Raw genomic sequence first — 25,581 nt, forward strand, 5'->3', positions numbered from 1 at the left:
ATTATAGGTGTTTCCATAGGGTTCTCCTAGGTAATTCACCTCTTCCATTGAAGGGTTCTCAGGATCATAAGCTTCTTCTTCAGATGAAGCATCCTTAGTACTGCTTGGTGCATTTTGCATTCCAGACAGACTTTGAGAAATCAAATTGACTTGTTGAGTCAATATTTTATTCTGAGCCAATATGGCATTCAGAGTATCAATCTCAAGAACTCCTTTCTTCTGATTAGTCCCATTGTTCACAGGATTCCTTTCAGAAGTGTACATGAATTGGTTATTTGCAACCATTTCAATCAGCTCTTGAGCTTCTGTAGGCGTCTTCTTCAGATGAAGAGATCCTCCAGCAGAGCTATTCAAAGACATCTTGGATAGTTCAGAGAGACCATCATAGAAAATACCTATGATGCTCCATTCAGAAAGCATATCAGAAGGACATTTTCTGATCAGTTGTTTGTATCTTTCCCAAGCTTCATAGAGGGATTCTCCATCCTTTTGTCTGAAGGTTTGGACTTCCACTCTAAGCTTACTCAATTTTTGAGGTGGAAAGAACTTTGCCAAGAAGGCATTGACTAGCTTTTCCCATGAGTCCAGGCTTTCTTTAGGTTGTGAGTCCAACCATGTCCTAGCTCTGTCTCTTACAGCAAAAGGGAATAGCATAAGTCTGTAGACCTCAGGGTCAACCCCATTAGTCTTGACAGTGTCACAGATTTGCAAGAATTCAGCTAAGAACTGATGAGGATCTTCCAATGGAAGTCCATGGAACTTGCAATTCTGTTGCATTAGAGAAACTAATTGAGGCTTAAGCTCAAAGTTGTTTGCTCCAATGGCAGGGATAGAGATGCTTCTCCCATAGAAATCGGGAGTAGGTGCAGTAAAGTCACCAAGCACCTTCCTTGCATTGTTGGCATTGTTGTTGTTTTCGGCTGTCATGGGTTCTTTTTCTTTGAAGATTTCTGTTAGGTCCTCTGCAGAAAGTTGTGCCTTAGCTTCTCTTAGCTTTCGCTTCAAGGTCCTTTCAGGTTCAGGGTCAGCTTCAACAAGAATGCCTTTGTCTTTGTTCCTGCTCATATGAAAGAGAAGAGAACAAGAAAATATGGAATCCTCTATGTCACAGTATAGAGATTCCTTGAGGTGTCAGAGGAAAAGAAAACTGGAAGAAAGAAGGGGAAGAATTCAAACTTAGTCAGATAGAGTTCGAATTGTGCATTGAGGAGGAGTGGTACTCCATAAATAGAAGGATGTGAGGAGAGAGGAAGAGCTTTTTCGAAAATTAAGTTAAAGAATTTGAAAACATTTTGAAAAACACTAATTAATTTTCGAAAATAAGAGTGGGAAAGAAATCAAGTGATTTTTGAAAAAGATTTTGAAATTAGAAGTCAAAAAGATTTGATTGAAAACTATTTTGAAAAAGATGAGGTTAAGAAGATATGATTGATTTTAAAAATATGTGATTGAGAAGATATGATTTGAAAACAATTTTAAAAAGATTTGATTAAAAAAAATTAATGACTTGCCTAACAAGAAAAGATATGATTCAAACATTAAACCTTTCTCAACAGAAAAGGCAACATACTTGAAATGTTCAATCAAATCATTAATTGTTAGCAAGTATCTTTGAAAAAGGAAAGAAATTGATTTTGAAAACATTTGATTGAAAAGATATGATTTGAAAAAGATTTGATTTTGAAAAACTTTGAAAACTTGAAAAAAAATTGATTTGAAAACAAAATCCTCCCCCTTGTGCCATCCTGGCGTTAAACGCCCAGAATGGTGCACATTCTGGCGTTTAACGCCCAATGCACTACCTTTTTGGGCATTAAACGCCCAACCAGGCACCCTGGCTGGCGTTTAAACGCCAGTCTGTCCTTCTTCATTGGGCGTTTTGAACGCCCAGCTTTTTCTGTGTAATTCCTCTGCTGCATGTTCTGAATCTTCAGTTCCCTGTACTATTGACTTGAAAATAGAACCAAGATCAAATAAACAATGCATGCAAGACACCAAACTTAAAATTAGACACTAGACTCAAACAAGAAACATAAAATATTTTTGGTTTTTATGATTTTGGAAATATTTTTTTTTTTTGTATTTTTTTCGAAAATTAAGTGGAAAAAGAAAATAAAGGTATCAAAATTCTTAATGAGAATTCCAGGAATCATGCAATGTTAGTCTAAAGCTTCAGTCTAAAGGAATTAGACATGAATAGTCAAGCTTCAGCAGGACACTGCATTCAAGAGCTAAATTGATGAGAATCAATCAGCTTTGGTGATGATAAGATCATCACCTTGAAACACTAGAATTCATTCTTAAGAACTCTGAAAAATACCTAATCTAAGCAACAAGATGAACCGTCAGTTGTCCATACTCGAACAATCCCCGGCAACGGCGCCAAAAACTTGGTGCACGGAATTGTGATCATCAATGGCGCCATCAACATGGTACGCTCATTGCAATCTCAACTCTTCATCACAACTCCGCACAACTAACCAGCAAGTGCACTGGGTCGTCCAAGTAATAAACCTTACGCGAGTAAGGGTCGATCCCACGGAGATTGTTGGTATGAAGCAAGCTATGGTCACCTTGTAAATCTTAGTCAGGCAGACTCAAATGGGTATAGATGATGAATAAAACATAAAGATAAAGATAGAGGTACTTATGCAATTCATTGGTGGGAATTTCAGATAAGCGCATGAAGATGCTGTGTCCCTTCCGTCTCTCTGCTTTCCTACTGTCTTCATCCAATCCTTCTTACTCCTTTCCATGGCAAGCTTATGCAAGGGTTTCACCGTTGTCAGTGGCTACCTCCCATCCTCTCAGTGGAAATGTTCAACGCACCCTGTCACGGCACGACTATCCATCTGTCGGTTCTCGATCAGGCCGGAATAGAATCCATTGATTCTTTTGCGTCTGTCACTAACGCCCCGCCCTCAGGAGTTTGAAGCACGTCACAGTCATTCAATCATTGAATCCTACTCAGAATACCACAGACAAGGTTAGACCTTCCGGATTCTCTTGAATGCCGCCATCAATTCTTGCCTATACCACGAAGATTCCGGTTAAAGAACCCAAGAGATAAACATTAGAGCCTTGTTTGCTTGTAGAACAGAGTGGTTGTCAGTCACTTGTTCATAAGTGAGAATGATGATGAGCGTCACATAATCATCACATTCATCATGTTCTTGGGTGCAAATGAATATCTTAGAACAAGAACAAGCGGAATTGAATAGAAGAACAATAGTAATTGCATTAATACTCGAGGTACAGCAGAGCTCCACACCTTAATCTATGGTGTGTAGAAACTCCACCGTTGAAAATACATAAGAACAAGGTCTAGGCATGGCTGTGAGGCCAGCCTCCCAATGATCTAAGAACTAGATGTCCAAAGATTCAAAATACAATAGTAAAAGGTCCTACTTATAGAGAACTAGTAGCCTAAGGTTTACAAAGATGAGTAAATGACATAAAAATCCACTTCCGGGCCCACTTGGTGTGTGCTTGGGCTGAGCAATGAAGCATTTTCGTGTAGAGACTCTTCTTGGAGTTAAACGCCAGCTTTTGTGCCAGTTTGGGCGTTTAACTCCCACTTTGGTGCCAGTTCCGGCGTTTAACGCTGGAATTTCTGAAGGTGACTTTGAACGCTGGTTTGGGCCATCAAATCTTGGGCAAAGTATGGACTATCATATATTGCTGGAAAGCCCAGGATGTCTACTTTCCAACGCCGTTGAGAGCGCGCCAATTGGGCTTCTGTAGCTCCAGAAAATTCACTTCGAGTGCAGGGAGGTCAGAATCCAACAACATCTGCAGTCCTTTTCAGTCTCTGAATCAGATTTTTGCTCAGGTCCCTCAATTTCAGCCAGAAAATACCTGAAATCACAGAAAAACACACAAACTCATAGTAAAGTCCAGAAAAGTGAATTTTAACTAAAAACTAATAAAAATATACTAAAAACTAACTAAATCCTACTAGAAACATACTAAAAACAATGCCAAAAAGCGTACAAATTATCCGCTCATCAGCTGCAGTGTAAAATCTGAGGCTCTAGCTTCCTGGGGAGTAATCCTCCTAGGTTCTGCCATGTTACCTGCACGTGAATCAACTGAATCAGTAGTAAATGAGCTCGTTTCTTGCTCAAATGGGGTTCAAATTCGCCCTCAGATGAGACTAGTGAATCGATAACAATCACTTCACCACCCTCATAGGCTAACCGACGTCGAGCTTGCCTAATACGTGAAAGAGTTATTTCGATTTCAAGATCAAAAGTGGCTAAGCTCGGATCAAGTAGTGAATGCGTCATTCAACGAAAGAAACATACAGCTCATGGCGATAAAACAAAATAAAATAAAATGCAAATAAATAAATTCTAACCAATAAATTAGCACACTATTGCAATTCTCCGGCAACGGCGCCAAAAATCGACGGGGGCGGAAATTGACCGATTAAGAATTTAATGGAATAAATACGTTGCAAGTACAGTTCTTAACTAGTGAAAATCCGCTTATCAATTTTAAAGGGTTGTCACAAAATTAGAATAAAAATACTGGGAGTATAAATCTCAGGTCGCCTCCCAACGAGTTGACAAAAGAGTGCAGCTTATTGGTCAGAGGTTTTCCAAGAAATTTTGAGTTTGAGAAACAAGAAAATAAATAAGAGAATTTATATAATTTAAATAAAGATCTTGACCAGGAGAAGATTAATTGGAAGTTCTATCCTTGTTGGATTTCTCTCAAGATCAATTGATAATTGGTAGTTGTTTCCACTTAGTTATCCTTTACTGAATAAAGGAAGGTCAAGTAAGTTGGAAGTCAACTTCTATTCACAAGTTCTAATCCTCTCCCTTGGGAAGGATTAGCGTCAGTGACTAGAGATTCAACCAACAATAAACCCAATTACAATTTGACTCTTGATTATTCCAACTCAAGGTTCTACTTTTAATCAACTCCCAATTAAGTTGGAAAACTACTCCATTATCATAAATGTAGACTTCATAAAATTAAAAGGGAAAATAAATAAAGACATGATAAACAATAATAAAAAAGATCAATTAAAAATAAAAATAGTTCTTGTATTAATAAACTCTAAAAAGAATCCAATTGTAACTCTAGACAAATTAAGGATATGAAAGAGTAAGTGAAAAGTAAGAAAACAAACTAGAATGACGAAGTCTTGGCGGAGGTAACAAATTTTCTCAATATCCAAATCCAAAAGCAAATAAAAATTCTAAGAATTATGAATGTGTAGTGTGAAAACCTAGAGGAGGAGTAAAATCAGATCTAAAAACTAAAAACTATCCTAATGAGAATCTCCCTGAGTCTTTGCATGTTCTCCGGCTTTAGTCTGTGTTTCTGGGCTTAAAATTGAGTCAAAACGCGGACCAAAATCGCTCCCAACGTGTTTTGTAAATTCTGCAGATTGCGCATGTCACGCGTACGCGTCATCCGTACGATCGCGTCATCGGGCGTTTTTCCTTGCCACGCGTACGCGTCATCCATGCGTTCGCGTCATCCACGCGTTCGCGTCAGGCATGCGAATGCGTCACTGCAATTTTCTCCATTTCGCGCGGTCGCGTGAGCCATGCATCCGCGTCAGTGTTCGCTGGTCATCTCCTTGATTTCTTGTGTTCCTTCCATTTTTGCAAGCTTCCTTTCCATTCTCTAAGCCATTCCTGCCCTATGAAACCTAAAACACTTAACACACGGATCACGGCATCAAATGGTATAAAAGAGAATTAAAATACACAATAAAAAGATCTCTATGAAGCAAGTTTTTCAACTATAGAACATCTTTGGAAAGGAATTGTAATATTATGCTAATCATATGGATAAGTGGATAAAGACTTGATAAAACCACTCAATTAAACACAATATAAATCATAAAATAATGGTTTATCTACCAACAACAGTAGTGGTTTATTCCACTTACCCTGGGTTAACCAGGTAGTAGCAAGGGAGTTGTGGCTCAGACCCACTTGGTCTGCAATGGGTGTTTCTGTCCAGGGTTAGCTACCAGGACATGTCGGGTTAGCTTTATAACCGACATATGCTATCATCGGCCATGGGACAGGCATACATCATATGCATTTATTTGTTTTATTTGAGTTTGCATTACTTGGGTTTGCTTATTTGAATTACTATGTCTAATTGCTATATCTCCTACCTGCTGTATCTACACTCTATATGTGTTTTACTTGTCTGAATTGTATGTCTATACAACTGAGAGATCCCTCGTTTGGCAGAGGAGTGACGAGGGTTGTTCTACCGGAGTTTTGGAGGGTTAGAGAAGAGTGAGATTAAGGTGTTAAGTTATATTTGGATTAGAACCTAAGTATCTTAGGTTCTTTACGTTGTTTCTAGTTTAATTATAACTCTAAGTTTTAAATCTAAGTGTCAGAGTTTTAGGATCGCCTCTGGATTTCCCAGGATCTTATATCTTATTTATGTGGGTACCATTACCATGTTGAGAACCTTCGGTTCTCATTCCATACCTACGTTGTCATTTTCAGATGCAGGTCAAGAGAGTCCTCGCTAGGCGTCTGAGGTTCCTATGGCAAGCGAAGTTGGGCTGTTATATTTTGGAGATGCTTTGTTGCTTCTGAACCTCTGCTTTCCTATTGTTTTCATCCAATCATGCGTCCTCCCTTCCATGGCAAGCTGTATGATCCTCTTAGTTAAAATGGTCCGGCTACGGTTTCTGTACGACTAATCAACTGTCAGATTTCTCGTCTCGGATGAAAAATACCAGGCACAGCTACTGCAGTGCTAATCATCTGTCGGTTCTCACTTGTGTCGAAATAGGATCCCTTGATCCTTTTGCACACTGTCACTGCGCCCAACAGTCGTGAGTTTGAAGCTCGTCACAGTCATCCCTTCCTAGATCCTACTCGGAATACCACAGACAAGGTTTAGACTTTTCGGATCTCAAGAATGTTGTCTATTGGTTCTAGCCTATACCACGAAGATTCTAATCACGAATTCGGATGCTCTGTTGTCAGGAGAGGCAATGCGAATCTGTGAATCAGGGACCCAAGAGAATATACTCCTGCTGTCGTCCAATGACTACGTTGGACATCATGTAGACCGCTTTGTGGTTGTCAGGCACGCAGATCTTGGTTAAGCGAGTAACGAAGATAGTGGGTCATTGTCACGGGTCACCCCCTTCATTCTGACTTAACTGAATTAAGTATAAGAGTATATCTTGGAGAAGAAGTAGGCGAGAATTGAAAGAAAAATAATAGTACATGCATTAATTCATGAGGAACAGCAGAGCTCCTCACCTTAATCTATGAGGTGTAGAAACTCCACCGTAGAAAATACATAAGAGAAGAAGGTCTAGGCATGGCCGAATGGCCAGCCTTCCAAATGTGATCAAAAGATCAAAAGATGATCCAAAGATGAAATACAATAGTCAAAAGTGCTATTTATACTTAAACTAGTAACCTAGGTTTACAGAAAATGAGTAGCGGGGCCCACTTGGTGTGTGTTTGGGCTGAGCTTTGAAGTTTTCACGTGTATAGGCTATCCTTGGAGTTAAACGCCAGCTTGGATGATAGTTTGGGCGTTTAACTCCAGTTCTGGTGCCAGTTCTGGCGTTTTACGCCAGAAAAGGGTCTCTGGCGTCCATTTGGGCTATCAAATCTTGGGCAAAGTATGGACTATTATATATTGATGGAAATCCCAAGATGTCTACTTTCCAACGCAATTGAGAGCGCGCCAAGTGGGCTTCTTTAGCTCCGGAAAATCCACTTCGAGTGCAGGAGGGTTAGAATCCAACAGCATCTGCAGTCCTTTCTCAGCCTCTAAATCAGATTTTTGCTCAAGTCCCTCAATTTCAGCCAGAAAATACTTGAAATCACAGAAAAATACACAAACTCATAGTAAAGTCCAGAAATATGATTTTTGCATAAAAACTAATAAAAATATACTAAAAACTACCTAAAAATATTGCCAAAAAGCGTATAAATTATCCACTCATCACAACACTAAACTTAAATTGTTGCTTGTTCGCAAGCAACCAAAAACAAAATAGGATAAAAAGAAGAGAATATACAATAAATTTCAAAACATCAATGAAGCTTAGTTCTAATTAGATGAGCGGGGCTAGTAGCTTTTTGCTTCTGAACAGTTTTGGCATCTCACTTTATCCTTTGAAGTTCAGAATGATTGGCATCCATAGGAACTCAGAATTCAGATAGTGTTATTGATTCTCCTAGTTCAGTATGTTGATTCTTGAACACAGCTACTTATGAGTCTTGGCTGTGACCCTAAGCATCTTGTTTTTCAGTATTACCACCGGATACATAAATGCCACAGACACATAACTGGGTGAACCTTTTCATATTGTGACTCAGCTTTGCTAGAGTCCCCAGTTAGAGGTGTCTAGAGTTCTTAAACACAGTCTTTTTGCTTTGGATCATGACTTTAACCACTCAGTCTCAAGCTTTTCACTTGGACCTTCATGACACAAGCACATGGTTAGGGACAGCATGATTTAGCCGCTTAGGCCAGGATTTTATTCCTTTGGGCCCTCTTATCTACTGATGCTCAAAGCCTTGGATCCTCTTTACCCTTGTCTTTTAGTTTAAAGGGTTACTGACTTTTTATTCTTGCCTTTTGGTTTAAAGAGCTATTGGCTTTTTCTGCTTGCTTTTTCTTTTTCTTTCTTTTTTTCACCTATATTTTTTTCGCAAGCTTTGTATTTTTTACTGCTTTTTCTTATTTCAAGAATCAATTTTATGATTTTTCAGATTATTAATAACATTTCTCTTTTTTCATTATTCTTTCAAGAGCCAACAATTTTAACATTCATAAACTTCACTATAAAAAATATGCACTGTTCAAGCATTTATTCAGAGAACAAAAAGTATTTCCATCACATCAAAATAATTAAACTAATTTCAAGATAGAATTCAAAATTCATGTACTTCTTGTTCTTTTTCAAATAGAAGCATTTTTCATTTAAGAAAGGTGAAGGATTCATGGAACACTCATAACTTTAAGGCATAGACTCTAGACACTAATGATCATGTAATAAAGACACAAACATAGTCAAATCATAAAGCATAAAAAAACGAAAAACAGAGAAATAAGAACAAGGAAATTAAAGAACGGGTCCACCTTAGTGATAGCGGCTAGTTCTTCCTCTTGAAGATTCTATGGAGTGCTTAATCTCCTCAATATCTCTTCCTTGCCTTTGTTTTTCCTCCCTCATGGCTATTTGGTCCTCTCTAATTTCATAGAGGATAATGGAGTGCTCTTGGTTCTCCATCCTTAGTGGCTCCATATTGGAACTCAAATCTCCTAAAGAGGTGTTGAGTTGCTCCCAATAGTTGTGTGGAGGAAAATGCATCCCTTGAGGCATCTCAGGGATTTCTTGATGAGGGACTTCCTCATGCTTTTGTTGAGGTCCATGAGTGGACTTTCTTGTTTGCTCCATCCTCTTTTTAGTGACGGGCTTGTCCTCTTCAATGGGGATGTCCTCCTCTATGTCAATTCCAGCTGAATTGCATAGGTGACAGATGAGATGAGGAAAGACTAACCTTGCCAAAGTGGAAGGCTTGTCAGCCACCTTGTATAGTTCTAGAGGTATGATCTCATGAACTTCTACTTCCTCTCCAATCATGATACTATGGATCATGATAGCCTGATCCACAGTTACTTCAGACCGGTTGCTAGTGAGAATGATAGAGCGTTGGATGAATTCTAACCATCCTCTAGCCATGGGTTTGAGGTCAAGCCTTCTCAGTTGAACCGGCTTGCCTTTGGAGTCTCTCTTCCATTGGGCTCCTTCCACACAGATATCCATGAGAACTTGGTCCAACCTTTAATCAAAGTTGACCCTTCTTGTGAAAGGATGAAGATCTCCTTGCATCATTGGCAAGTTGAATGCCAACCTCACAGTTTTCGGACTGAAAACCAAGTATTTCCCCCGAACCACTATGAGCCAATTCTTTGGGTTCAGGTTCACACTTTGATTATGGTACTTAGTGATCCATGCATTAGCATAGAACTCTTGAACTATTAAGATTCCAACTTGTTGGATGGGGTTGGTGAGAGCTTCCCAACCTCTTCTTCGAATCTTTTGTCGGATCTCTGGATATTCGCTCTTTTTAAGCTTGAAGGGAACCTCGGAGATCACCTTTTTCTTGGCCACAACTTCATAGAAGTGGTCTTGATGGACCTTTGAGATGAATTTCTCCATCTCCCATGACTCAGTGGTGGAAGCAATTGCCTTCCCTTTCCTCTTTCTAGAGGTTTTTCCGGTCTTAGGTGCCATTAATGGTTATGAAAAAAACAAAAAGCAACGCTTTTTCCACACTAAACTTAAAAGGTTTGCTCATCCTCAAGAAAAAGAAGAAAGAAAGGAGGAGAAGAAGAAGAAATGGAGGAGATTGAGGTGTAGGAGTAGTTCGGCCAAGGGGGGTTGGGATTGGTTGTGATGTGTGAAAATGAAAGAGTAAGGAGGGGTATTTATAGGGTAAGGGGGAGAGGGAATCCGTGTGATAGGGGTTGGATTTGGGAGGAAAATGGTTTGAATTTGAGTGGGTGGGGGTAGGTGAGTTGTATGATGGGAAATAGTAGATGGATGTGAGTGGTGAAGAGATTATGGGGAAGAGGGTAGGATTTGATAGGTGAATGGTGTTTAGGGAAGAGTGTTATGGAAATGTGTGAAGAGGAATGAGAGTGAGTTGGGGTAGGTAGGGATCCTGTGGGGTCCACTGATCCTGAGGTGTCAAGGGTTTCTCATCCCTGCACCTTTCTGGTGTTTAAACGCCCTCCATGTGGCATTTTTGGTGTTAAACGCCAGTCTGGCTGCCAATTCTGGCGTTTAACCCTAGAATACTGCCAGACTGGGTGTTAAACGCCCATTCTACTACCCTTTCTGTCGTTTAACGCCAGCCAGACACCAGACACCCTTTTCTGGTGTTAAACGCCAGTCTGGCTGCCAATTCTGGCATTTAATGCCTAGAATACTACCAGACTGGGCGTTAAACGCCCATTTTGCTATCCTTAAATGCCAGTAAGCTCGTCTTCCAGGATGTGCTATTTTTTATGCTGTTTTTTATTCCTGCTTTATTTCTACAACTATTTTTGTGATTTCACATGATCATCAACCTAAAGAATACATAGATTAATACTAGAAAATAAAAATGAGAAAGTAATTAATATAGATAAATAAAATTGGGTTGCCTCCTAATAAGCGTTTCTTTAACGTCAATAGCTTGACAGGAAGCTCTTACAGAGCTTCACAGATTCTCAGAGCATGGTTGTGGCCTCCCAACACCAAACTTAGAAGTTGAGTGTGGGGGCTCTGTCTAACTCTGTATTGAGAGAAGCTTTTCATGCTTCTTCTCTATGTTTACAGAAGAAGATCCTTGAGTCTTAAACAAAAGGTAGTCCTCATTCAATTGAAGGACTAACTTTCCTCTGTCTACATCAATCACAGCCCTTGCTGTGGCTAGGAAGGGTCTTCCAAGGATGATGGATTCATCCTCATCCTTCCCAGTGTCTAGGATTATGAAGTCAACAGGGACGTAAAGGCCTTCAACCTTCACTAAGACATCCTCTACAAGTCTATAAGCCTGTTTCATTGATTTGTCTGCCATCTCTAGTGAGATTCTTGTAGCTTGTACCTCAAAGATCCCTAGTTTCTCCATTACAAAGAGTGGCATGAGGTTGATACCTGACCCCAGGTCACACAGAACCTTTTCAAATGTCATGGTACATATGGTGCAAGGTATTAAGAACTTTTCGGGATCCGGCTTCTTTTGAGGCAATGTCTGCTGAATCCATGTATTCAGTTCATTGATGAGCAATGGAGGTTCATCCTCCCAAGTCTCATTACCAAATAACTTGCCATTCAGCTTCATGATTGCTCCTAGATACTGAGCAACTTACTCTTCAACAATATCTTCGTCCTCTTCAGAGCTCATGAATGACAATAGTAAGTTCAGTGGAATCTCTATGGTCTCTATGTGAGCCTCAGATTCCTTTGGTTCCTCATTAGGGAACTCCTTATTAGTCAGTGGACGTCCCTTGAGGTCTTCCTCACTGGGAATCACTGCCTTTTCACTCTCTCCAGGTTCGGCCATTTTGGTTATAGTTATGGCCTTGCACTCTCTTTTGGGATTCTCTTCTGTATTGCTTGGGAGAGTACTAGGAGGAGTTTCAGTAACTCTTTTACTCAACTGACCCACTTGTGCCTCCAAATTTCTGATGGAGGATCTTATTTCATTCATGAAACTGAGAGTGGTTTTAGATAGATCAGAGACTATGTTTACTAAGTCAGAGAGGCTCTGCTCAGAATTCTCTGTCTATTACTGAGAAGATGATGGAAAAGACTTGCTATTACCAAACCTATTTCTCCCACCATTATTGTTGTTGAAGCCTTGTTGAGGCTTCTGTTGATTCTTCCATGAGAAATTTAGATGATTCTTCCATGAAGGATTATAGGTGTTTCTATAGAATTCTCCCATGTAATTCACCTCTTCCATTGTAGGATTCTCAGGGTCATAAGCTTTTCCTTCTGAGGAAGCTTCTTTAGCACTGCCGGATGCAGCTTGCAATCCAGTAAGATTCTGAGAAATCATATTGACTTACTGAGTCAATATTTTGTTCTGGGCCAATATGGCATTCAGAGTATCAATCTCAAGAACTCCCTTCTTCTGAGTCATCCCATTATTCATAGGATTTCTTTCAGAAGTGTACATGAACTGGTTATTTGCAACCATCTCAATGAGTTCCTGGGCTTCTGCAGGTGTTTTCAGATGAAGAGATCCACCAGCAGAATGATCCAATGACATCTTGGACAATTTAGACAGACCATCATAGAATATACATATGATGCTCCATTCGGGAAGCATGTCAGAGGGACACCTTTTGGTTAATTGCTTGTATCTTTCCCAAGCTTCATAGAGGGATTCACCTTCTTTTTATTTGAAGGTTTGGATGTCCACTCTAAGCTTGCTCAGCTTTTGAGGTGGAAAGAATTTGGTCAAGAAAGCGTTGACCAACTTGTCCCAAGAGTTCAGGCTTTCTTTAGGTTGTGTGTCCAACCATGTTCTAGCTCTGTCTCTCACAGCAATGGGGAAAAGCATAAGTCTGTAGACCTCAGAATCAAGCCCATTGGTCTTAATAGTATCACAGATCTGCAAAAATTTAGCTAAGAACTAATGAGGATCTTCCGATGGAAATCCATGAAACTTGCAATTCTTCTGCATTAGAGAAACTAATTGAGGCTTAAGCTCAAAGTTGTTTGCTTCAATGGCAGGAATTGAGATGCTTCTTCCATAAAAGTTGGAAGTTGGTGCAGCATAGTCACCAAGCATCTTCCTTGCATCTCTAGCATTGTTGTTGGGTTTGGCTTCCATGTCTACTTCTTTTTCGAAATTTTCTGTAAGGTCCTCTCTGAAGTGTTGTGCTTTAGCTTCTCTTAGCTTCTTCTTCAGAGTCCTTTCAAGTTTAGGATTAGCTTCAACAAGAATGTTTTTATCCTTGTTTATGCTCATATAAAAAAGAAGAGAACAAAGGGAGTAGTGGAATCCTCTATGTCATAGTATAGAGATTCCTTGATGTGTCAGAAGAAAAGAAGAATAGAGGAATGAGGTAGAGAGAGAATCAAAAGAATTCAAACACGGAGTGAGAGAGAGGGTTCGAATTATAAGTAGAAGAGAAGTGTTAGCAAATGAAATAGAAAGGGATGAGAGAGAGAGTATTCGAAAATTAAAACTAAAAATATTTTTAATTAACTAATTGTTTGTTTAAATTAAAAAAGGTTTTTGAAAAAGTGGTTAGCGATTTTCGAAAATTGGAAGTGGAAAAGTGGTTAGGTGGTATTGAAAAAGATAAGAAATAGTAATTAGTTAAAAAAAGATTTGAAGATAATTTTGAAAAGATAAGAAGTTAGAAAAAGATTTTGAAATCAAAATTTTAAAAAGATATGATTGAAAAAGATTTGATTTTAAAAAGATATGATTGAAAAGATATGATTGAAAAAGATTTGATTTTTAAAATTGATGACTTGACTAACAAGAAATTAAAAGATATAATTCTAAAATTCAAAGGTTGAACTTTTCTTAACAAGAAAGTAACAAACTTGCAATTTTTTTAATCAAAACATTAATTGTTAGAAAAGATTTTTGAAAATGTGGAAAGATAAGATTTTAGAATTATTATTTAAAACATGAACAATTGAAAAAAAAATCGAATTGAAAACAAAACTACCTCCCTTGTGTCATCCTGGCGTTAAACGCCCAGAATCATATCGATTCTGGCGTTTAATGCCCGTGTGGCTGCCTCTTTGGGCGTTTAACGCCCAGCCAGATATCTTGGCTGGCGTTAAACACCAGGAATCCTTCCTTACTAGGCATTTTTCTAAATGCCCAGAATGCTGCCCATTCTGGCGTTTAACGCCCAGAATGATAGCTTTACTGGCATTAAACGCCCAGAAGGATAGTCATTCTGGCGTTTAACGCCCAAAGTTCCTCTTTAATGGCGTTTTAACGCCAGTGAGCTCTTTTTCTCTGTGATTCTTCTGCTTTATGTTCTGAATCTTCATTTCTCTATATTATTTACTTGAAAAGATATATATTTTTGACTTTTTTGAATTTTTAATGAGGAGAGAGAAAAACACAAAATGACTCAAAACATAAGAATTTAAGATCAAACCAATAATGCATGCAAGAACACTTTAAATATCAAGATGAACACCAAGAACACTTTGAAGATCATGATGAACATCAAGGACATATTTTTGAAAGTTTTTAAGAAAATAGAGACATGCAAGACACCAAACTTAGAAATTTTGAATGTTTAGGCACTATGAATTCAAAAATGCATATGAAAAATAACATAAAATACAAAATAAGAAAATCATGAGATTGAACAAAGGAACTCATCAAGAACAACTTGAAGATCACAAAAGAACACAATGCATATATTTTTTTTTCGAAAACTTAAGAAAATAAAAAAAAACATGCAATTGACACCAAACTTAGGATTTGACACTAGACTCAAACAAGAAACGCAAAATATTTTTGGTTCTTTTATGATTTTATTAATTTTTTTTGTATTTTTCGAAAATAAAAATAAAAAACTTAAACATAAAATAAAATTACCTAATCTAAGCAACAAGATGAACTGTCAGTTGTCCAAACTCGAACAATCCCCAGCAACGGTGCCAAAAACTTGGTGCACGAAATTGTGATCACACTTTTCACAACTCCACACAACCAGCAAGTGCACTGGGTCGTCCAAGTAATACCTTACGTGAGTAAGGGTCGATCCCACGGAGATTGACGGCTTGAAACAAGCTATAGTCATCTTGTAAATCTCAGTCAGGTGGATTCAAATGGTTATGAGGATTTGATAATTAAAAGATAAATAAAACAAAAAATAACATAGAGATATTTATGTAATTCATTGGTGGGAATTTCAGATAAGCGTTTGGAGATGCTTTGTTGCTTCTGAACCTCTGGTTTCCTATTGTCTTCATCCAATCATGCGTCCACCCTTCCATGAAAAACTGTATGATCCTCTCAGTTAAAATGGTCCGGCTACGATTTCTGTATCGCTAATTAACTGTCGGATTTCTCGTCTCGGATGAAAAATACCAGGCACAGCTACTTCAAGGCTAATCATCTGTCGATTCTCACTTGTGTCAGAATAGGATCCCTTGATCCTTTTACACACTGTCACTACGCCCAACAGTCGTGAGTTTGAAGCTCGTCACAGTCATCCCTTCCCAGATCCTACTCGGAATACCATAGATAAGGTTTAGACTTTCCGGATCTCAGGAATGTTATCTATTGGTTCTAGCCTATACCACGAAGGTTCTAGTCACGAATTCGGATTCTCTGTTGTCAGGAGAGGCGATGCAAATCCGTGAATCAGAGACCCAAGAGAATATACTCCGGCTGTCATCCAATGACTACGTTGAACATCATGTAGACCACTTTGTGGTTGTCAGGCACGCGGATCTTGGTTAAGCGAGTAACGAAGATAGTGGGTGATTGTCACGGGTCACCCCCTTCATTCTGACTTAACTAAATTAAGTACAAGAGTATATCTTGGAGAAGAAGTAGGTGAGAATTTAAAGAAAAACAATAGTTCTTGCATTAATTCATGAGGAACAACAGAGCTCCTCACCTTAATCTATGATGTGTAGAAACTCCAACATAGAAAATACATAAGAGAAGAAGGTCTAGGCATGGCCGAATGGCCAGCCTCCCAAATGTGATCAAAAGATCAAACGATGATCCAAAGATGTTCCAAAGATGAAATACAATAGTCAAAAGTGCTATTTATACTTAAACTAATAACCTAGGTTTATAGAAAATGAGTAGGTAGTGCAGAAATCAACTTCCGGGGCCCACTTGGTGTGTGTTTGGGCTAAGCTTTGAAGCTTTCACGTGCATAGGTCATCCTTGGAGTTAAACGCCAGCTTGGATGCCAGTTTGGGCGTTTAACTCCAGTTCTGGTGCTAGTTCCGGCGTTTTATGCTAGAAAAGGGTCTCTGATGGGCTTTTAGACGCCAGTTTGGGCCATCAAATCTCGCTCAAAGTATGGACTATTATACATTTCTGGAAAGCCCAAGATGTCTACTTTCCAACGCATTTAAGAGCGCGCCAATTGGGTCTTTATAGCTCCGGAAAATACACTACGAGTGCAGGAGGGTCAGAATCCAACAACATCTGTAGTCCTTTCTCAGCCTTTGAATCAGATTTTTGCTCAGGTCCCTCAATTTCAGCCAGAAAATACTTGAAATCATAGAAAAACACACAAACTCATAGTAAAGTCCAGAAATGTGATTTTTTCATAAAAACTAATAAAAAATATACTAAAAAGTAACTAAAACATATTAAAAACTACCTAAAAATAATGCCAAAAAGCGTATAAATTATCCGCTCATCAGTTTACTTTCTTATTCTAGTTCCCATTATGTAAGTGTTGCCTTTTTTTTCTTTTCGCGATTTTGCTTAAAACCTTCCTTCAAGACTCCTCGTCATAAACTCTTTTCAACTTTATATATAAGTCGTAATACCTCACCACATCTGTTTTATGACTTAAGCATAAAGTTCTGCGTGGTAGAGTGTTATACTAATGGTCATAACAATAATGCAGCGATGATTTGTAGAACAAAACAGGAAAGATCAATTTTCTTAATCAATGCAAACAACTACTAAAGTTACAAAAGTACAAATAATAAAAGAAAAAAAGTATTCCTTTACTGCAGTAGATTCAAAATTAAAGAAAAAAGATTCACTCTTGGAATTTGGCCATCATTATATAATTAACAATCCTTTAAGAAACTCAAGGAAAAAGAAACAAACACAAAGCATTCATACTTTTGAATAATCTTATTTCATTTTTTCTATTTTATCTTTCAGTAATTGAAAAATGTTTATTCATATTTGAGTGAGAAATCACAAAAAAAGCCAAGAATGATCAAAGATAAGAGAGATTGTTTTGAAAATAGTCATAATATTCATTATATTTGTAATGATGTTTTTGATTGCTTAAACTAGGATTGGTTCTCTATTTCTAAGTTGTGTTAGAACTTAATGATTTCTTAGCTTTGTTTGAAATGAGTGGTATTTTAGAGGTGTGAGCTCAAGAAGAGTTCATGCAATCTCCTTTTCTCTAAGTTGGGTGAGTACTTTGAGGTATTCTAAGCTAGATATAACTTAGGTGTGAAATAATTAGTTTGACTTTTGTATTAGTTATTGTAATCAAGTTGATTATATATAGTAGAAATTCTATCGTGATTTGTGGTGGAGACTGGATATATCGTAGTGTCATCTTCTTCGTTATTTCTATTCTGCCATATTCAACAAAAAAAACTAAAATAATCTCTTCTTTTATCAGTTCCATTGCACTAAATGTTTTAAGTTACAAATTCCTTTGTTTCCTTAATTCAACTCCTCTTTTTACATCTTTAAGAAACATTCATTTCTAATAGGTAACAAAACCTATTTTGAGAAAAAATGGGTGATTCGTGTAACACCCTACCACACAGAGCTTTATACCTAGGATATAAAAAAGAGGCCGCGAGGCGCTATGACCTCTAAAATAAAATATAAATATGTATAATAGCTGAAAGAATGTAGTATACTAGGAGCATTGAAAAATAGGTAAAACAAAATCGCAAAATTAAAAGCGCAACGCTTAGGAAAGAGATTACCTGCGTAGGAAGAAAACTAATGGTCCATAAACATATATATAAAAGCAAGAGTAAAGGGTCAAGAATACAAAATATCAAGCTCCGAACTCAGCCTGCGAAGCTAAGGCTGGCCAGAGAATAGTTACATATATATATAATCCATAACCCAAGATACATAAAAGTAACCCTAGTTCTCCATAAACCTCTATGAGGTGTAAAAGTAGAACATATATACATAGGGAGAGTCTATACATATATATAAAAGCAAAACAAAACAAAAGTATAATCCCAAAAAGCCCACCTCGCTGCGGAAAACTCCATATGCCTAGCGAGGTGCCTCTCGACTTGCATCTGAAAAACACAAACATCGTATGGGATGGGAACCAGGGGTTCTCAGCATGGTAAAGGTGCCACGCACGTAAGATATAAGGTCCTGCGAATGCCAGAGGCAATCTTAGAGCGCTGACACTCAGATTATAAAACTTAAAAGATTAAAACAGAAACCATAAATCAAGGTGGTTTTCTAAGGCTTTCTAAACTAAACTAACTCCTTACATCTAACTAAAACTTAACTAGAACACTAACTCTCTCTTCCTTTCCTCCGTTCTTCCATCTCCAGTGAAATTACAGAAATAAACAAGCAGACAATGGCAAACACAGGTAGAATATAAGTAATACAGATAGAAAATATAACAAATAGCATGTTATAATCACTTAAACAATCCCAATTAATGCACAAACAAGCAATTCAAACAATATGCATATGATGCATGCCTGTCCTATAGCTGATGAGTCTCATCTGTTGTTTATCAAGCCAACCCGACAAGTCCAGCTGCTAAACACTAGATTGTCCCTCGTCGCGCATCCCGATGAGTTTATGCATAGTTTTTTCTATATATAGTTAACCTGAGGGATGACCCGATTATACTTCATTACATACTCTGTGTCATTTTTCTTTTGTGCTATTTAGATATCTATTTGATATGCATAGCATGCTTGTTTGTGAGCACATTTTAGGATGATTGAAGTACTAACCTTGAGATATTGAGACTGATCACCTTGATATCGATTGTATGGTGTGGATAGGAGAACCAAATGGTGCCTTATAGGCAAGGTCGACCATGTACACGAAGAGAGAATGAGAGTAACCACATTTGATTTTGGTTTACGTATAGATTATAGGGTGATTGATACAACACTAGGTAGATGGAGGATTGTTAAGTGTTGAGATAAGTAGAGCATGTATTAAGCTTGAATTTAACTAGGTTTGACATTGAGTGGCCTTTGATTTTAGCTATAATAAGTAGAAATTCATTAGTTTTTTTTTGTATATTTAAGGGAGATTGAATTGTATACATTGATAAAATTCTAAATGAATTGAATAATTAAATGCGGAATAAACGGTATGGTGGTATTGTGGACCTTGGGATTTTGTTGAATGAGTGGAGAAAATGGAGAATAGAATATTTTAGTTGTTGGAATGATTGAGTATGTTATGAGTGTGATTGTGTGGATGGTATTGAAGTTTTTGTTAGTATATAAACTATTGTTGGGTTTGAGTGATTTATTGTAGTGAATTGAATTTGAATTGTTAGGCTTTGAAAGTGTTGGATGGTTGAAAATTGATGGATGAGTACTTGAAACTGTGAAAAATTATTTAGGATTAGAGTTGGTATAGTTGTAAATAGCAGTAATAGTATGGTGACCGAAAATATCTTAGGTTTACCTGAAAGGTTAGCGAATTAATGAAAATAATGATTTTCAGTAAACTAAGTTTGAATTTGACTGTGAGATTAGATTGATTCCGAAATAGTTGTGTAGATGAGTGTAGGTGAGTAAATTGGATTTCGGTAATAAGTGAGTACAATTGCCATGTTTGAAAGATAAGGATTGTGATATTTGCTCATGATAACTTTGGTTTAGATTGAAATAGGAAATGATTGATTTGAAAGATGGATTTGGAACATATTGAGTTGAAATGTTAATGTAGTATTGAGGTTGATTTGAGTGAGCTAAGAGTGAGAAGGATGAGTACGGTATAGGCTTAAATTTGATTAAGTCATGGCATGGTAATTAGGAATAAAAGGATGTAAATATGAATTTGAGCCGATGTTGAGGATATAAGCATAATTCGTTTTAAAGTTTAGCAAAGAATTAAGGAACTAGGAGTTGGAGAAAAAGAAAACTAAGTTTGATTAAGTTTCAAATTGGTGCCATTAGACATTGCGGAAAGGAAGTTCCGCTTGTTAAGGTTGCTCAGAGATGAGCCGGAATGGATGGAACTACCATCGCGTATTTTTGTGGAGACTAACATTTTCGAGAGCGAAAATTTTATTAGGATGGGAGAATGTAAGAACCGAGAATAATTAACGTAAATAATAATCAATGAATTACTTGGAATAGGTTCGAAAAATTAGAAATATTAATTAGAAAATATATATGTGAAATTTAGATTCAGTGAATTTTTCCAAGCGGAAAAAAGAAATTTTCTGCTGAAAAATACATAAAAACGTACCAATAATTTAGGTGGCAGTACCGGCTTAAGTCTGTCCAGTATCGTGTATGAGTGGATAAATTTAGGAAATTCAATTTATTAATTAGAAAGATAAAAATAATTTAGATTTGAAATCCGGACGCTAATTCTAAAAGTTTAGCCCAATGGACCTAAAATGCTAACGAGTTGGACCAGGCCTAAGTTGGGTATATATATATATATATATATATATATATATATATATATATATATATATACAACTTTTGATGAACAACTCATTTTAATCTAATTTGAGAGAGAGGGGTGCTGAACTTGTGAAGAGGAGAAGAAAACCCTTTTTCACTATTCATCTTCATCTTCCTTGAGCCATAACTTGAGCTATGGAGATCTGATGTACAAGCCATTTCTGGCCACACAAAGCTCTCATTGAGCTTTTCAATTCTAGCTAAACAAGTTAGTAAGGAATTCGATTTCTCTGGCCCAATTCTCTCTTCCCAATAAATTTAAAACTTTGGTTATGGTTAATGAGTGATTTTTGTGATTTTTGGTGTTTAGGTACAATCTAGCACTTGATTGCTATTGGATTTTGTCCCAATCAACATTGGGTAAGATGAGCATATTCGAATCCCTTGTAGTTTTGTGTATATATGAAACCCTAGGTTTGATTTGTGAAATTTTGTGTATTTTCTAGCTTAAATTGGTTGTGTGAAGTGTATTGGTGAATTGGTTGCTTGGAAGTGGACTTGGTAGCTGAGCTCATTGAACTTGGTTGAGGATTTTGGTGTTTTGTGCATATTAGGAATCGGCCAAGGTATGGTTTCGGTTTTCTTTATATAATATGTAATCTTTCGTGACACTTAGACTAATGGTCTTTAAGATAGATTTGAATGATGTGGTTGTATGATTAATTGCATGTAAATATTATGGTTGATGATGATTTTGATGAAAATTGAAGGAGTTGTATATGGTGGAGTATGAATATTGATCATTATGATGATTGTGATGATTGGATGAATTATGATGTTAATAATGGGTGGTTATTGATGTGTTGATGATCGATGATGTTGTTGTTGATAGATGATGAGAAATTTGAGAATTTATGATAATACATTGATAAACAATATTTGTGATGGTTTAGAATGGTGTATATGTGAATTGTTTGATGTTGGAATTGTTGATTATGTTTAAGATGGTTATATTGAGAAGACATTAAAGAAATTATGAGGATTTGATGGTTTGGTAGCTATATGTTTGAGAAATAGTTGGAAAGTGTTTACTCTGGATATTTGAGCTGTGTTGAGTGTGTTTTGTTTGGGTTGGTTTTGAAGTTTTTGAAAACTAGAGCATTTTGGTGATTTTTTGTAAAACCTTATTTTTAATGAACCATGGCAGATCCTAACTTGAGCCTCGGATTTTGAAATTGACATGGTGACAGAATGGAGGATGGTTTCTCCTTTGTTTTAATTATGCTTTATTTTGGTATAGTTACTTTCTCATCCTTTGTATTTATATAACTTTGTTGCCTTAGAGGCTTTTGCTTTAATGTTTTTGAGAGATAGAAAGTAAGCCTTTTATAAAACTCTGTTGTATCTCTCGACTAGTCGGCCTAAACTCCGCAGGTTGTGACTAATTTTCTTTTTGTATATCATACTTATATATATCTTGTCTACTTTAATTATTACCTTGTGTATCATCGAGCTATCTACAAGGTTATATATGTATGTATTATGTTTTGTATCTTTTCATGCCAATGTGTTTAGTTATCGTTTATGAACCCTTCGCGCTTTATAATTCCGCTTTATTTGACTTTGAGCTTTTATTCCTTTATCGGTCTTCTAGTATTAATATTTATTTCTATATATATTACTATACAAGTTGTAGAACTGTCGTGACACTTTGTTATCCTTCGAACCTTTACGGCATGAGGTAAGGCCTAGGGTAATAGGATGTTACACTGTTGTCGTCTTATGCCACTGCAATAAGCAACACTACTGTAATAAGAACCATATTTTTCGTACATGTGCGTGCCATCGATAGAAACAAATGGCTTGTAATACTTGAAAGCCTCAACACAAGTCGGGAAGGCCCATAATACTTTGTAGAACATGCTACAGTTACAGACCATAAGGTGCTCATCATAGTAAGGTAAGGCCATGAGCTCACATATTGTTCCGGGACAACAACTCTGAAGTGCTTGTAGTAGCTTTGGCACCTTGTTGTATGACTCCTCACAGTCTCCGTATATCTGCACAATTGCCTTTTGCTTCGCCATCGAAATCTTTTTCTACTAGGGTTTGAAGTGATAGCTTTGCTAAACTGCACCTTGTAGGACACGGATACTAACAGATGGGTTAGACTATATCAACGGCGGCAGGATGACATTGCATATGAGGGTGCTGTCCAACTGTCAATGGTCTTAGGACATGGTGGGTGCTAAAAATATATATGCACTTCACCAACCCTCCGGACCTCCCTAACGAAATAAAACATTCATTATTGGAAAGTACACCATATATAACAATCATAAATGAGTAAGTACTCCACAATTAAATTTGACCTTACCAATATCTACGATTCTATCGAAGGGCTACACGGAGACTCCAGGGACATTCAGTTGTAGATTGGTGGTAATGCACATGGTACTTTAATAGGTCCGATTCAACAACTCGATACTTAGCACTTTTACGAATACTGTAGTTCTTCACACTCTACATTACTGTATTTCTACTTTTGAATCTGTGGCTAACCCGAAATTTTACCTCATTGTAATCTTCTTTCCCGGTGTTGAAAAATGGAGATTTCTCATGCATCACGTATAGATCCAATGCATGATAGTGACTTGTTACATCTGATAGCGCCGGAATCGAGTTGGGGGAGGCAAAACATAGCGCACCGCTGTCTCGGCCGGTGTCTCTGATACAAACTCCTCCTCATCATCATCTTCAGAAGAATCACTATCGTTGCTATCCGTAACATAGTCCTCATCGGAGTCTTCATCATCCACGTCAATGTCTTCCACTGGACTAGCAACATGAATCGGTGGTGGTGTGAGAGGCGGGTCATCCTGCACCAAGGTTGAGTAGGCGGATCCGCCGCCACCAATATCACCAACCTCCGTGAAAAGCTCCATCACTTGTTCTGCTATGATTCTTCCATGAATGTCAAACATGAGGCGCACATGCTCGTCGCTATGGAGCCGAAACAGACGAAATTGAAAAATTCTGTTTTCCAACAGTACTAGCAACCTATACCCCACCCTTCTGATCTCTTTTCTTCGTAAACCACAAAGGTTACTCAATATTAGACTCTTCAACTCGAACAAGCAACTTACTCACCGAGTGCGCAACAGTAATATATTTATCACACTCAAATATCACCCCATTGTCATTGTTTCTCATACAATAATTAGGATACACACAGACAACCAAATATCCGCTACTACTGGACATTTTTGCCTATTTTTTGTAAGAAAGACAGAGGAGAAGAAGATATGAAATGTATATAGAGAATACCAAGGATTGTACATCCTTTTATAGCTGTTGAAAATTTGTCTTACTGTATCTCATTTATACTGTAAACGTTATAATTTATCACATATCTCATTTACAGTGTCTTGTTTACAGACATACTACGTATTTTTGTAATTATTTTACAAATTATTTATTTCAATAAATAAAATATTTTTTATTTATTTAAAAAAATTCTCAATTAAGTCCAACAAATAAATTATCATCATTAAAAGCAAATTAATCTAATGTAATTAATATTGATGATGTTGTATATTCTACTCATTCTGCTTTGACACAAAATTTGTCTACGAGTGTGAGAACAATGCTAAGACACCTTACCTCTCCTCTAGTGCCACGCCTCTTTAGCATGGGAGAAAAAATTTTTCCTTTAGCATAGTAACATTACCCAAAAAAAAGTATATGAGATATGGTGGGTAAGAAGATGACGAAAAGAGTAAGGAAAAGGAGATGACAGGTAAAATAAAAAAAAAAGTTATCTAAAATGAGGAGATTGATAAAGTGGTTAAATAATATTATAATTATTTTTAAATTTATAACTTTTTATTATGTATGAGTTCGTTTTCTTAATTTTATTAAAAAATTACTTTGTTACTTTACCAATGTTTTTATTTTCGAAAAGCTTGATCCGTGACTAGGGGTGGCAATGGGTAGGGTAGGGTAGGGTTTGAACCCAACCCTAACCCTACCCGCGGGTTGAGTTTTTGACTAACACTCAACCCTATCCTACCCGCGGGTTGAGAAATACCCAACCCTAACCCTACCTGCGCTCAACCCGCGGGTATCCGACCCAACCCGCGGGTTGACAAAAAAAATATTATAATGACACAAATATCTCATAGATAACACAAGTATCCTTGGTTCAGTGGCTAGAAACCTTTTGCACATGCTTAAGGTGGTTCAACTCCCATATGTAACACATATTATGGGGGGTGCGGGTAGGGCGGGTAGGGTTGAGACTCAACCCGCACCCTATCCGCAACGGATCGGGTTGGCAACCCTACCCGACCGGGTTGGGTCGGGTTGGGTATCCGCGGATAGGGTCCATGCTGCCAGGCCTATCCGTGACAAAGATCCGAGGATGGAAGATGGGAGAAAGAATCGGCTACAGCAGGCAATGGGGAAAAAGTTCTCTTTTTTTAGTCGTTGTCATACATGGGTTATTAGTTATGTTTTCTTTCAGCCCCAAGTTGTGTACGTTATTGGGATGTATTGTCTTCTGTCCAATAGAAAAACGGGCTCAGCCAACACAAGTAGCTGAGTCCACAACGAGCCCAACAAATACTGAAAAGCTTGAAAGGACGGCAACCGCGAAACTCAGGTCAAGAGAGACAGATACAGATAGAGACACGCACATCCGCATTAACAGGTTAAAAGGAAATGATAGGCTGATATAGGCTGATAGTCCCACC

At 37.5% G+C, this 25,581-nt stretch overlaps 2 non-coding genes across 2 annotated transcripts; both read left to right on the forward strand.

The window, feature by feature from the left end:
• Positions 1-414: 414 nt before the first annotated feature.
• LOC130971010 (small nucleolar RNA R71) lies at positions 415-522 on the forward strand. Its single transcript, XR_009082249.1, has one exon. It is a non-coding gene; the product is annotated as a small nucleolar RNA R71 (small nucleolar RNA).
• Positions 523-12,845: 12,323 nt separating this feature from the next.
• LOC130972317 (small nucleolar RNA R71) lies at positions 12,846-12,953 on the forward strand. Its single transcript, XR_009083504.1, has one exon. It is a non-coding gene; the product is annotated as a small nucleolar RNA R71 (small nucleolar RNA).
• The last annotated feature ends 12,628 nt before the right edge of the window (positions 12,954-25,581 follow it).

Source organism: Arachis stenosperma, chromosome 3, assembly GCF_014773155.1.
Source record: "Arachis stenosperma cultivar V10309 chromosome 3, arast.V10309.gnm1.PFL2, whole genome shotgun sequence".
NCBI classification, from domain to species: Eukaryota; Viridiplantae; Streptophyta; class Magnoliopsida; order Fabales; family Fabaceae; genus Arachis; species Arachis stenosperma.